The sequence below is a fragment of the Equus asinus genome, chromosome 9 (assembly GCF_041296235.1).
Source record: "Equus asinus isolate D_3611 breed Donkey chromosome 9, EquAss-T2T_v2, whole genome shotgun sequence".
Classification (NCBI taxonomy): domain Eukaryota; kingdom Metazoa; phylum Chordata; class Mammalia; order Perissodactyla; family Equidae; genus Equus; species Equus asinus.
Window position 1 is genome coordinate 64,392,328 of NC_091798.1, and position 15,145 is coordinate 64,407,472.

Consider the following 15,145-nt stretch of genomic DNA (forward strand, 5'->3'; position numbering starts at 1 on the left):
ATTTGATAATTATATTATTTTCCCTGGTGGGGAATATTTTTTCTATCTCTTTGAATATCTCCAAGTGTTGAGAAGCAAATTCTCTGGTAGGAATAATATATGAGTGGTATCTAGCCAAATGTCTGTGTAAAATGTTTCCAATTATCCGATCCTGTTTTCCTGTTGACAATGAGTTTCAAAGGAAAACTGTGTGGATCTCCTTGCTTCCTTTTGGAAACTCCAGGGTCTTTTCTTCCCGTAGTCTCTTTAAGGAAGAAAATTATACATCAAGGAAAGAGAATAATAAGTATAGACTACATCCTAGGCTTTTCACACATTCAGATCACTTTATGAAAGAATAAGAATAGAGACCTTCTAGTCCATGGCTTTTTCAATCCTTCCTTCCACTTTCCTTTCTCCCTCCCACCCTTCCCTCCCTCCTTCCTTCCTTCTTTCCTTCTTTTCTTTTTAAGCAGCACATCACATTTTTGAAAGTATGTTAAAACTATAACTATTAATCCTGAAACCCACTACACCTCGAGTCAGTGGCATTCCTATCACTAGGAAAGGCCAGACATCACTGGATTACAAAGGAGTCCATTCTTATGTTTAGGGTGTTGAAATTCACGACAGACTTAATAGCTTAAAAGGCAAGTTTTGCTATTTCAAGAGCAAGGATTTTGAAAGAAGAAAGCATTTATTGAAATGGCCATTTTGATAAAAATAAGAGCATTAATTTTATACTACATACAATAAAGTTGGAAAAAAATGCCAGATTATGTAGAAGCCATTTCCCACTCTTAAAGAGATAAATTTCAACCAGCTAGGAGGAGAAAAGATAGTGAAGGGGGAAACAACAGAATAAGCTGCTGGTGGGGGTCTCTGCAAAGGAAACCTTGATAGAATTGGGGGTCTGAAAGTGCAAGAGAAATGTGTCCCATTTTTCAGATCCCCATTAGGAGTGCCAGAGAGCCTCACAGAGAAGGCCCCCTCTCCAGCATGGGGCCACAACTGTGATTAGAAATAGTGCCAGGTCAGGCGTAGGTAGAGAGGGTCTGAGAGAGCCCTACCCTGAGGCTCCGCAGCCCAGAGGGGTCAGGGAACAAATGTGAAAATTTCCAGTAGCCCCAAAATAAGAACACAAGTGCCGAGGGAGCGAACCAGATCTCATTACAGATGTGATTAGAGCATGCTAGTGCAGGTACTGTGAGGCCCAGGAGCTGGTGGATATGGCAGGTCAGAGACGAGAACAGCAAAGATAAAAACTGATGACTGGGGTTGAAAACTTATGTCCACAGAGAAGCCTGTCCATGGATGTGTACAGCAGCTTTATTCCTAATTGCCAGAACTTGGAAGTAACCAAGATATCCCTCAGCAGGTTACTGGGTAAATAAATGTTGCACATCCAGACAATGGAATATTATTCAATGCTGAAAAGAAATGAGCTATCAAGCCATGAAAAGACATAGAAGAAACTTAAGTGCACATTACTAAGTGAAAGAAGCCAATATGGAAAGGCTACATACTGTATGATTCCAACTGTATGACATTCTGGAAATGCACAACTATAGAGACAGTAAAAATTTCAGTGGTTGCCAGGGGTAGGGGTGGGGGTGCAGACAGGGACGAACAGGCAGAGCACAGAAGATTTTTAGGGCGGTGAAAATACTCCATGGTACTGTAATGATGGATACATCTCATTATGCATTTGTTCAAACTTACAGAACATACAACACCAACAGTGAGCCCTAAGGTAAACTATGGACCTTGGGTGATTATGATGTGTCAGTGTAAGTTCAACAGTTCTAACAAATTGCCACTCTGGTATCGGATGTTAATAATGGAGGAGGCTATACATGTGTGGAGGGTATATGGGAAATCTCTGTACCTTCCCCTCAATTTTGCTGTGAACCTAAAACTACTCTAAACAAATGAAATGTTAAAAAATGATCCGATGACTGAAGACCGGCAGAGAGGGGTGCATGGCTGCAGACAAGAGGGTAGCACTAAGGGTGGTAGTGGACTCGACTTCTACTTCCCCTCAATGCCAGGATGGTTTTTAAACCCCAGAGGTAGATTCAGAGCTAAAGAAAAGGAAAGGAAGGAACAGAACTTTGAAATACCTTAGTGTAAACTCTGAGCTGAATGAGAACCAGAGTGGGGGAATTAACATATAATTTAATCTCAGTTATAGAAAATAAAGACAGTTAAATTTGCACATGTGCTTACTGTCTGTCAGATATCGCTTGCTAGACCCTGCAAATGAAAGTGGATGTACTTTGGTGTTAGTGGGTTAGGGGCCCAGAGACCCACCAGCTCGGGCTCGCACATGTCTTCCACAGCAGCGTTTCTCAACCTGGGTGTTTTCAGCATTTTGGGGTCACCTAATTCTTTGTTGTGGGGGATATCTTGTGCCTTATAGGATGTTTGGCAACATCCAGGGCCTCTACCCGTCTGCCACTAGATGCCAGAAGCAAACACGTTCCCCAGACATTACTGAAATGTCCTCTGAGAGTAGGGGATGGGAAATTTCTCCTGGTTGAGAACCACTGTTCTGGAATATCCCAGGCAGCCCTGAGAAAGATCCCACAGAACTCCATGGAACGCAGTTTATAAACAACAGATGTAGCCAATTGCTCATTCACAAATGTGGAGTTGAAGCCAAGGTAGGTAAATTGACTTTCATTCTGCCTCACTATAAATTACAGAGAGAGCCAGGATTATAACACAGATTTCCTGACACTAAATTCTGTGCTTTACCCTCCTAGAATTTGAAATATCTCAGAGAGCTAGCAGAGAATGTGACACAAAGTAGCAACTTCTAATTATGTATTGAATGAATGAATAGTTTAGCCGTTTGGACCATGCTATGTCATGGGACATTTCAGGACCAATAAAGACTCAAGCCTTCCAGCAAGTAGCAAAGACACTTCTAGAGGTCACACTCTACCTTTCAGTGTTGATCATAACACTCATCTGCTTACCTATGAATCCAAAGTCAATGTGGAAAAATATTACTGGCCAATTTTTGACTCAATGCTGATAGTCATGCCTTATTTCAAGGCTTTGGAGAGGGTGAATGTGGAATGACATCTTGTATTTCCCAGGGCTCATGGATGGTGGAGCTGTTGAAGCAGCCACATGTACCACCTGCATTAGGTCCAGGCTCCATTATGCAATATACAGCTGCCATAGTACTCATTATCTGAAATGCACACATTGGACCTCACTCAAATGTGCCCATGTACTGCTCATTAGTTATTTTCCGTGTGCTGTCATGTTTCCCCTACAGACACGCAGGTGACTCTAAAACTGATAATAGTATTTTTCTGCTTCTTTTATGTTTTCTATTATGTCTACCTGGGCACAGTCCTGGGCACAAAATAGTAGATGCTCAGATTCGAAAAATTCTAACCATAATTCTATGGAAACTAATTTGTTCAGAGTCTGGGTGCCCTAAGGGCCATAGTCTGTCTGCCACAGATAGGCCAAAAGCTGTGATTCTATTTTCTGTCCTTATTTATTAATGTGTAGTTGGACAGCACATTATCTGACATCAGAAGCCAGTGGCAACTTTCCAATCTGTGTTTCTAATAGAGATAAATGTCGAGCAGAGGTGGCAAACTGGCTGACAGCCCATTAAAGGCAGCCCTGGGGTAAGTTCTCTTCGGCCATTTATTACAGGCTGCACAGCTAGGCACAGGTTGTGCTCGGCCAATCCAAGCAACTTGGCACCAAGCCCACTTCACTAGTTACTTAACTTCTCTGTGCCTCTGTTTCTTTACATGAAAAATGGAAATAATAGATGTTTCTACCTAATGAGGTTGTTATGAAGATTAAATTAATTAATATATATATAAAGTCCTTGGACACACCTGATACAAATTAAACTCTCCATAAATATTTGATATCATTACCATCTTTATCATCATCACTACCATGAAGGCTATTGGAAGGAGTCAAACCATGAAACACTTACCTTTCAGCATTTTCAGGAACTCTTTAGTCCTTCATTTAGCAACCAAATAACAAAACACACAGGCTGAAAGTGTAAATTATTTTAAATGTTAAATTCTTACATATGAAGATAGTCATAGAGCTATTCATCAAGCAAAATATAAAATTAGTATCAAATGACAGTATTAAATGATATGAAAAGCCTTTAGTCTTTCTAAGTGTCTTGGTAAATTCCAACTCAGCTCAAGTCTTAAAGGTCTCAGTAAACATATTTGATATTAGAAAAAACTCGAAACTAACCCCAGGCCTCACCAACTCCTGGTGGCCCACAGCTCTCCTGAAAGGCAGAACAGTACGGTCTTCTTACGTATTTTTAGAAGAAGGTCATGTGCACCCAGGGACAAGACTGTAGCCATCAAAAAATTACTATAGTATGAGTATTCCCAGCCTTCTTCCTTCTCTCCTGCTAAAGAAAATTCTGTCTTTGCCCGTGTGGTTTCTCCCACTCCTCTGCCCTCTAAGCAGAGGAGCAAGGATGGTTCCTGGGATTTAGTGCTGCTATTTTAATAGTTAAGAGGCAGAACTGGAAAAAATCAGGGGAAAGAGGGAAAAGATATGCTTCTGATTAAAAAAAAAAAGAAGAATTGAATGGCAACAGAGTAAAAGGGAGGCATAGGAAAAGAAAAGAAAACCTGGTAGCTGGTGTGTGCTGGTTGTGTTAGGATATAACTCGGTTGGGAGGTGAGACTTAATGATGAAGAGGTTTGGGGTGACAGCAGTCAATAGTGTAGACGCTATTAGAACGACAAAGATTGGGGAGGATTTTGAATATGTTTATATATGTGTTAACTTACATCTCCCTCTCCTTCCACTTCCCATCTGATATTTTCTTAGAAGAGTAACTAATTTTGGAACTTCTTTCAAACACCATTTTCTTTTAGATCATTTGTCTTTAAATCAACACTTAGCAAATACCCAGACCCTGTAAAAGACCTTTCACACAGGGTTTCACAAAATATCACACATAAAAGAGCAGTGGGGGAGGAGTTATATTTGAATTGCATAAAAGTCCAAGAGTACACATTTAATCAAATTTCAAAGAAGATGGCATTGTGATCGATTGTTAAATTGTAGAGGATGCCTCTTTTGGAAATGGTTGCTCAGTCGCTGCACTGAAGTTGCTGACATGGCACAGCAGGAACTCTTGGAAGCATTAAAGGACTGACATGGCTTCAACCAAAACCCTGGAGGGAAACAGCAAAGAATTCCCTGTGCCTCACAGTTCCATTTGTGCTTTCATAGGAGGCAGTGGCAGCAGCAACTTTATTAGCAGATCCAGCTAGTGCAGCTCCGTGGGCTGGAGCCCAGCTGCTCTCTCCCTTCTCTGAAGTGCAATACAAATTAATTTGCCAAAACATCCAAGAGTCATCTTTGTACTAAATGGTGCATGATTAAAAAAACACACACTGGCTATGTCTGCCTTGGCCACATTCATTACCATGATTTGCTAAACATTCATGAGCCCACCACTATTTTGGGGAGTTAACAGCTTGGTAAAAACCAAGCGGCCCCTGGAAATGCACCATGCTGCCACTTCTGGAAGGCAGAGCTTCAGATTTATTTGTTGGTATTTTCAAGGAAAATATTTCAAAGCGATCTAAAGGTTTGGGAGAGCAGGCCTCCCTAATAACCCTATCAATCCTAAACCCCAGAGTATGCCATGGTCTCAAGTGATTTAAAAAATAATAACAGTACAGAGAAGCAGCAGCTAAATATCTGCAAATACAAAATATTCTGAACAGTAGGGGAAAAGAGAGAGAGACACAGAAGACTATGTATGGGATTAGTCACAGTTTATAAAACATTGATGACTTTTGGCTACTGTGCTTTACTCTGGCAAATGGGAAGAATTCATGCATAACCTATAGAGTAGAATGCCTTTAGAGTGAATGAAAGCAGCTGAATAATACAGTTTTATTCAGGTTTGAGACTCCTTTCATCTTACATAACTACCAGGCAAAGCATTGCTGCTCCTATCCATTGGAATGATTAAGTTGTGAAATGAGGTTTGTCCAGACCCCGTGTGGCCCTCAGAAATTCTTGCCACATCTCTGCCAGTGCCCAACAGGCTAATGTCTGGAGAGGGACAGACAGTGCCCAAGCATTCCTCCTGATATAGGCATCTCAGGCTCCTATTTTCAGGAAGACTGAGATGTCCTTGTTTCCTTGCCTACACCCTTGTCTGTTTTCTGGAAGGAAAGACGGTGGCTGGCTTTTACTCAGGAGGCCTTGGTAGTCTCCACTGTAATTAAAAAGTACAATATCAAAGTCAGCTCTGCCTCTAGCAAGACAGAGGCTGTGTTAGTCAAAGTTCCTTGTTTCCTTCCTTAGAGATCCTCAAATTCCATTTTAAAAAAAATGCAAAGAAGAAAACCCCTACAAGGCAGAACAAGAGCTATGTTGAAGAAAAGTCAATAAAACAATTTGCTCTTCACGGAACCAGAAGAGGTAGTTTCCACTTTGATCTTGCGTATCTGCATCCCGGTTTGTATCTGATTTATTCAACCACGGGAGGAGGAATCACCATATTCAACTTTTTGATTAAAGCCTGTTTTGTTGGTTGAGGGTGAAGGCTTTTAATTATCCTCATGAAGAATGCCCTTATTAGATTCTGAGATAGAAGGTGCTCCTAAGCCCAGGGACAAGAAGAGTATAAGGGTGTATTAATTCATAGGGATGACATGGAGCTCCTTGTAGATAACTTGAACCTGAGACTCAAGGTGCACGTTAGAAGGTAAAATAAAAACAGCACAGGAGGCAAAACGCATGCTTTATGCAAAGTTATTCACGGAGTCCTAAGGATTTTCCTTGCCAGTTAGCTCCATAGTTACAGATTTTTATAATCAATTCAACTTGCAGTTTACAAAAGAGGAAACTGAGGCCCACACAAATTAATTTACCCAAGATTATCCAGTTTACCCAAGTTTACCTGCTTAGTGTAGAACCAGCATTGCCTCCTAACTCCCAGCCATTCATCAGCTCACCGGGAGACGGCAGTGAAGAGCTCTCTTAAAAAGCACTGCATGCTGAAGCTGTGGGCAAAATGCCAAAACATCAGGATGATGTGGTCAAGTCATTTAAAAATGAAGTCAATCATCTGTATGTTTAGGTGGCATAAGGCCAAATAACCAACTGATTAAATGTTTAATTCTTTAAAGCTTGGCCGTCACCTAAGTCTTTATAAACTACTAGGGTAGTTTTAAATAAGTCGTGGTTTCCTTATATTTAGTGGTGCCCCTCTTATCCTTTCGGGAATTCTTCCTTCTCAATAGTTCAAAAGAGTCTGTGTCTCCAAAAAGTGAAAAATCATTTCCTTTTTCAAGATTGCTAATAAGATTAATTCATTACAAACATCTTAAAGGTTGAATCTAGAAAAACACAGTTACGTATTTGAGGATTTCTTGAGGAAGGAGGAAACTGCTGACTTGTAGTGTCATACTCTACATCAGTGATAACCCCTAGGTGACTCTATTATTCTAAGCACACACACGTAGTAATGAGCATGTGTTGCATGCATGGCTGTAATAGAGGTGTATCATGTAGAGAAGGTTGGTGATCAGAGAACTGACAAGAAAGAGGCTTCCTGGGGATAGAGGGGTCACAAAGGGCAGCAGAATGGACCCTAACCAGCCCAGGAAATCATCCAGGGAAAGTGAGAATGGTGATCACAAGCAAAAGGAGGTAAGCTCTGTACCACTCACAGCCCCTATGGAGTAGTGGTGTATTCCTACCTGCTGTCAGCAAAATTTATTGACCCCAGAGATTTGGAGAATCAAGCCCAAGTATCAGGAAGTCAGGCCTCTGGTTGGGGAAGGTGGAATAGCAAGAGCCCTCTCTTATTCAGCCGTTACAGACTAGATGTATCTAGCAGAAGTTCTAGAATTTGGCAGAATATAGGAAGGAAGTTTAGCCAGTCTAATTAATACTGCTTTATGTTCATGAAACTTAAATCTATATTAAGAGTTCTTTTTAGATATTCCCACGAGGGCTGGCAGAGAAGAGAGGAAATTGCTGAGACATTGATGTTCATGATGGTAATTATCTGGGGAAATCGCAGAGGAAACTACTGACCCTGGTAGGACACTCATCCGCTTCCATGTGGCCAGGGTGTTCTGTCTTTAGACAGTTCAGCTATCCATCAAGTCAGCCAAGGTTTACGGAGAACCTGCTAGGTCCCGGAACTTGCAAGGTGCTGAGGTAAAAATGCTAAACATTATCAAGTTGAAATGTAGTTATGATCACCGTCAGCTGTTTTGACAATCCTCAAAACCAAAGTCGAGACAAGCTCCAGGTTCAGGAACACAGTCCAATTTCTTGCCCTTGGGTGCTTACAAAACAAATTTTTAGACTTTAACCCTTTCAGTAAAATTAAATTTCGCTGCAGCTTCCCCCTAGCTTCCTGGGAGTAGGGAGTTTTAGTATTTCTGTATAGTAAAATATACCATGAAATTAGATGACAAAAGAAATACTATGAAAATACACATACAGGGTATGACAGAAAAATGTTACCCTTAATTTGAGTGATCACTCACAAATCGATAAGAAAAAAGTCTCTCTGAGTTGAAAATATTTTCACCTTCAGAATTCCTAAATTACTTATCTGTGTAAGGACAAACAAAAATTCAAAATAAGAGGCTTAATTCTCCCTGTTAAAAATAAGAGAAGAGACTCCCCTCTGTCCTTTTCCTTAGATCATTCACTTTAGAAAACTTGTAAGTACTTTCTCCTCTCTTTGAAATATACATAAAACTTTTTGAAAACTAGACAGACCTTTTGTCATCTTGATAACCCCGGAATATCCTTCTCAAGAATCAGGGAGTTAGCTCTTTGAAATGTAAACATCAAGGGAGTTAGCACCCTCATCTCCCAGTTTCAATGGGAGGGTAGGAGCCTAACTTCAGTGGGTACTTTGCTCTAAGTTGCAAAACTGCCTTCTTTCATATAGATAAGAGAAATTTGTTTTTCTTCCAGATAAAGTCAATAAGCTAACACAGATGGTAACCCCAATTACCAGGTAAAGTTAGGATGAAGAATGGGTGACAAATGGTGCTGCCAAGCCCTCTTATTTGGGGACTAGTTATTGTTTTTCTTGAAAACATGTATATAATAGGTTCTATTTACTTGGCAACATGAAAGGTGAGATTTCTTTCTATCTTTGCAATCTGTTAGGGGATTGCCTATGATGGGCATCACATTCTGGTTTAATGCTTATTCAATAATAAACCTATTTTCTGTCTCTACTACCTTTGTGGAGAGGTTTCCTGGATTGGAAGAAGACTTTGTTTTTAATATTTTCCCAACATCTGTGATTGTTTTTGTTCATTTTCTCCACTAGAATATACACTCTGTAAACCCAAAGACCTTGTCTGTTTTGTTCACCATTGTATTTCTTCGCTGTTTGGCACACAGAAGTCACTCAATAAATATTTGTTAATGGACAGACTGTCAAGACTTTTCTGAGTGGAGAAGCTTGAGATGATGGGTGACTGAGGAAAATTGTAACTTTATAACAGGACCCAGCTTGTCCACAAAATAAAACCAAGTGAAGTCAAGCTGTGAGAAGGCTGCTGGCTTCTGCATTCCTCTCACATCCCTTCCTTGTCTTCCCTGACTTCTCAACAAGAAGTAAAATCCCCACGACAGGAGTTACTCCCACTAGGTACAGTGCAAACGTTAATTATTCTCTGGGATTGTTGACTTAGATGAAATACTATTATCCAAAGAGAAAAGTTAGCTGGTAGTAGCAGCTTCTCCTAACAGGATAGAGTTACCTAAAAGTTTAAGTCATCTAAAAGTGGGCAGTCTACATAATTACCTCTGTAAATCAGGAAACTAGGTAAGAATACCATCACCTCTAAAACCTAACAATAACAATAATAACCTCTCACACTGGCAAACCTGTTAACAATGTGCAGTTGATTTTATAGACTTCATCTCATTTGATCCTAGAATCAATTCTGTGAGATAAGGAGGATAAATGTGATTATCCCACAACAGAGGTAGAAACCAAGGCTCATAGAACTCATGACTTGCTCAACATCTGGCACGTAGGCAGGAAAAAAATTGACACTAAGACCTTTCAATTCTTATTCCGGTGCCCCTCCGTTTGCTCACTTTATCTCCTAACCCTTAACAATGGAGCAAGGGATAGCCACAAAGACTCTCCCAAATGACCCTGTGCCCACACTCTCAAGCTAGGGATGGACTCAACCCTATCCTGACCTTCAGAGGCTCCTATGCTCTGTCCTCGAGCCTGCTTAGTCTTTACCTGCATCTGACTGACATGAAGATGACATGAATTTGCCACATGAGATTCCTGATGCCTCCCCTCACTTAGCTGCCCCTGGCCTCCAATTAGAACCCATATGTGGTAGAGGCATTGTAAGCAGTTAGCATATCCTTCTCCCAGTCTCTACTTTTCCTAGTTAGAGAAGAGGGGATAATTGTAAAAGCAGGGGCTCTTAAAAGATACAGAAAGGTGGGATCCAAAGATTGTGGAGAAAAGAAGAGCTGATTTCAGTACTATTATAAGGTGAGAGGTTAGTTGGAAAAACAGGTTATGCGTTTGTGTTCATTCAATAAACATTCACTGAGCACTTTTTGTGTGCCAGGCATTGGCTGTGCAATAATGAATAGGATGTGGACCCCACCCCTGGGACTTCACAAAAGAGTGAGATAGATAAGAAAGCCAATGAATAATTAATATAATTCAATTTTATAAGTGCTTCAATAGCAGCATCAGTTATTAATAATCATCCAAATGGAAATAGAATATTCATCCAAATATAAACGAATAGAAAGTTTCACAAAATTCTAGAAACAAATAATAAACTTGTCCAATATAAACACTTTTGAAAGTGAAGAAGGTAATAAATAAGACATTTATTTCGAATTTAATGGGCCTGAAAAGTATTTGGAGTTACATTCTTTAAAGCTACCAAGTTCCTGCTATAAGAAGAAGCAGGCTGTACTGTGGAGGCAAAAACTGAATGAAACAAAGGGACACGCAGTAACATGGAAATGGACCTAAAGCTCACCATTATGGAGGGTGTGATAAGTGCTGTGACAGAGCAAACCACATAATGCTATAAGACAGATAAGAGGTATGTAAATAAAACAGGGAAGTCAGGAGAGATTCTTAGGATATACGATCCTGAAACTGAGTTTAAAGGTGAAAAGGAGGTTACTGTTTGTTATGGACTGAGTGTCTATGTCCCCTCAAAATTCCCTTGTTGAAGTCCTAATCCCCAAAGTGATGGCATTAGGAGGTAGGGCCTTTTGGAGGTACTTAAGTTTAGTTGAGGTCATGAGGATGGAGACCCTATAATGAGGGATTAGTGTCCTTATAAGGAGAGGAAGAGAGACCAGAGCTCTCTCTGTCTCTCTCCAGGTGCACCCGGGAAGAGGTCATGTGCACACACAGTGAGATGGCAGCTGTCTGCAAGCCAGGAAGAGTGCTCTCACCAGGAACTGAATCTGTCAGCACCTTGATCTTGGACTTCCAGCCTCCAGAACTGTGGGAAATAAATGTCTGTTGTTTAACCCACCCAGTCTATGGTATTTTGTTATGGCAGCGTGAGCTGACTAAGATACTAGGTTAAAACGAAGTAAAAGAACCATTTCAGAAGGAAAAAATAGGAAGTGAAGAAATCACAGATGCTCAAGATAGCATGCCAGGTTTGAGAACTAAAAGAAGATTGGCATGATTAAAAGGTGGGCATGCGTGTGGCTTAGTACAAGAAGATGATGCTTCAGAAACGGGAAGCTCAGGGAAGCTTTATTATGCTAAAGTGGGCACTTGAACTTCATGCAGAAAGTAACTGAAGGATTTTAAACAAAATGGGATTTGTTCAGAATTGCAACCTGGCCTATTCTGGAGGAGGCTACAGAATGGATTGAAAGGGTGAGGTCTGGAGGCAAGGAAGAAGTTAAGTGGGAAGTGTGATAAACACATGTTCTTTGCTTTAGGGACTACCTTTCCTCTGTTTTCTAATCCTGGTCAGGCCACATGGTTCAGGTGGGCTGATGGGTCCCCCTTGAGACCCAGGGAAGGACAAGCAGGCCAGTTCCTTCTGGGCCAGTTAGAATACACCATCCCCATCATCTAGGACAGGGCTTAATATACAAGATATGCTTTAAAAATATTATTGAATATTATTAAAAATAGCATGTGGAAGTGATCCAGGGCATTCCTGGAATTCTTTAGGTTTAGGGGCCATAGTGTATGGCACTATAGTAAGTAGCACTCTAATGGGAAAAGGTAAGGAGGTAGGTGTCATCATCCAGTCTTCAAATGAACATTTACTAACTACATTCTGTAGGCCAAGTGCAAAATGAGGTGCCAGAATAGGGTTGGTAGAAATACAAATAAGAATAAAACACAGTTCTTGTCCTTAAACACCATACTTTTAACAAGGGGAAACATTTAACTATTGTTCAAGATGAAAATTTTTAACTGCATAAAATGGTACAAATAAAAAAGTATATGGTCCTCCAGAAAAAAATAGGTAACTTGTAGTTGTTGCTGCAAGGATCAGGAAAAGCTGTGAAAAGGGGATAATTTTTGAGTTGAGCCAGGGGTGGATGAAATTTGGACATATGGAGACGGAAACAAAATTAGTATTCAATAGAGTCAAGGAAGATGACATTAAGGGTCATTAACTTGAACTCCAAGAAGGCAGAAGAAAAATAAATTGCAAAAGGCATTAAAATTACTTATGAAAAGGAAACAAGCAGAGGCAGTGGGAGACAAGAGTGTAATCACCTGAAGCATTCAAAGTGTAAGAATCAGAATCAGCCAATGGTTCAGAAGTGGCTCTGGAAAGCAGGAAGACTTGTACATGGGGGAAGGAGGCAGAGTTTCTACTACAAGAAGGAAAGAAGGGCGAGGTACAGATGAAGGACTGCCTCCCCACAGTACGATGAGGGTCCCAAGGGCCATGGCAGAAGATGGAGTGCAAGAGAGGGTAAATGGAGGAGCCTGTGTGCTGGCCACATACAGGATCCATGGGAGCCTCAGACTGGAGACGGCAAGAGAGAGCAAATTGTTGGCAGAATAGAATGAAATGAGGTCAGCAAAGACCTGGAGAGTGGAGTAAAAGGCACCCACCCCAACAGGAAGAGTTTGACGTACAGAAATACGATCTTCTGTCTTCACACTAACGCTTAATCCCTCCATCACTCTGGTTGCTCAGTGCACAATTCCTCTTGCAGTGAAGTTTCGCACAGGAAAGCAATCATGTCCACAGTGAGAGAGGATTTAGACATTTTCTCCTACTTATCTAGCCTGATTTTAGCTTTAATATATTAGAATCAAATGGAAGTTAAGCTTGCTGCCAGGTTATAATCCTTGATGGGAGGTCTTTGGCATAGTGAGCTTCTGCAGCCAGGAGTTGACTTCGCCTGGTTAATCTAGCTCCTAACTCCCCCTCAAGCTCCTCACCCTCACCAGCCTCATCATTCCCAGATTGAACCATTCCCATCTCCCACAGAGAATGCCTCTTGGCATTCCATCTTAGAATTCCCAGCTTAAAAGCCCACCTGGTTGGTATTTTGCAACACTGATAAATACCTGCAGAATATAAGAAATGAGAAACCAAGGGAAGGACAGTAACATTACGGTATTCCTGCTAAGCACATTGATACACATTCTACGTCTCACAAAAACTCAGCAAGCTAGACATCGATATTTCTATTTTATCCGAATATTAGTAAATGCCGTAGCAGAGAATACAGAATACAACTAGTATAGCAAAGCCTAAATGGGGAAAGAAATGGGGAGGATAAGGTCAAATCTGACCCAGTTTGGGAGAGCGAAATGAAAAGGGGGAGAAAGAGAGGAGTGAGTCTTAAGCCTACACAGCTTCCCTCCCTCTTGGGAGGTGGTGTGTGGTGCCTAAGGTGTGACCCTAAGATGGAGCCTTCTGAAGGTGTGAGAGGGAGCATGATCAGGTTGGTTCATGCCATAGAGCCTCTAAGAGAATCTCTAATGGTGGTTTTTCTCAAAGGGCATGAGGATAGGCTGTTGCCTTGGTAACCAAAGGAGCAGCCAAAGAGGCACTGATTACAGTTGTGTAAAAGTGTCAATGACCCAGCTGACAGAGGGACCTGAAGGAAGCAATGCATAAAAAGCAAAGAGGGGAGTGGGAGAAAAGGCCTTAAGTTACTGCTGTTTTCTGAGTCACTCACAACACTTTAGATATTCTGACTTTCTTTGTAATTATCAAAGGGGACAGCTGACTGAATCCCATTTTCTTTAAAAGACACATTTATGAATTTGGTAGTGCTGTCACCAAAATATTTCTGTATCTGCTTATCCTCATTTTTGCTATCACAAATGATTTGTTAGCTTTTTTTTCTCAAGCTATTTTAGAGTATTCTGTGATGTTAAAAAGCATCACAGAATTTTAGATAAATTTCCTCATGATTGTACCAAAAACCATACTTTGGGAATTATTCCCAATAATCTCTAATGATTATGAGATATTGGTGCACAGGCAAGATGAAAAGTTATTATATCTTTTCCTCACATAAATGAGAACAGAAATAAAAGGGAGCAGTTTGGGCCAAGCAATTGCCCAGGGAGCCAATCTAATTTCTTTTATAATTTTTAATTACACAAATAATTCAAGAAATATTCTCCTCATAAAAATTTCAATAATGCAAAGCAAAAGTTTCCAGCTACCACAATACTCAATCCTACCCCCCTCTTTAGAGGTATCCACTATTATTAGTTTGGTGTCAATCCCCCAGAACTTTTTCTATGTATTTATACATATGTATAGGCAGTCTGAGTGTTACTTAATATGCTTGATACCACGTGCTTTCTTCACTTAACATGTCTGAGATATAGTTAAGTCAAAATATGCTAATCTTCCTTCTCCTTTTTAACTGCTACATACATTTGTATTAAGTCAAACTAGCTACTTTAACAGATAAATCGTAAAATGTCAATGGCTTAATATAAGTTTATGTCTTATTTTTTTTTAAGATTGGCACCTGAGCTAACGTCTGTTGCCAATTGTCTTTTTTCTTTCTTCCTTTTCTCCTTCTTCTCCCCAAAGCCCCCCAGTACATAGTTGTGTATTGTAGTTGTGGTCCTTCTGGCTCTGCTATGTGGAACGCCACCACAGCATGGCCTGATTAGTGG

The 15,145-nt window shown here is 40.5% G+C and overlaps 1 long non-coding RNA gene across 1 annotated transcript in view; it reads right to left on the reverse strand.

The window, feature by feature from the left end:
* The window catches only part of LOC139046200 (uncharacterized), a 67,167-nt gene that overhangs the window by 2,227 nt on the left and 49,795 nt on the right, over window positions 1–15,145 (reverse strand). Inside the window, exons 2-3 of the long non-coding RNA XR_011505914.1 lie at window positions 6,926–7,028; window positions 3,959–4,021 (exon numbers count right to left, since the gene is read on the reverse strand). This is a non-coding gene — a long non-coding RNA (uncharacterized lncRNA). The remainder of the gene's footprint in view (window positions 1–3,958; window positions 4,022–6,925; window positions 7,029–15,145) is intronic.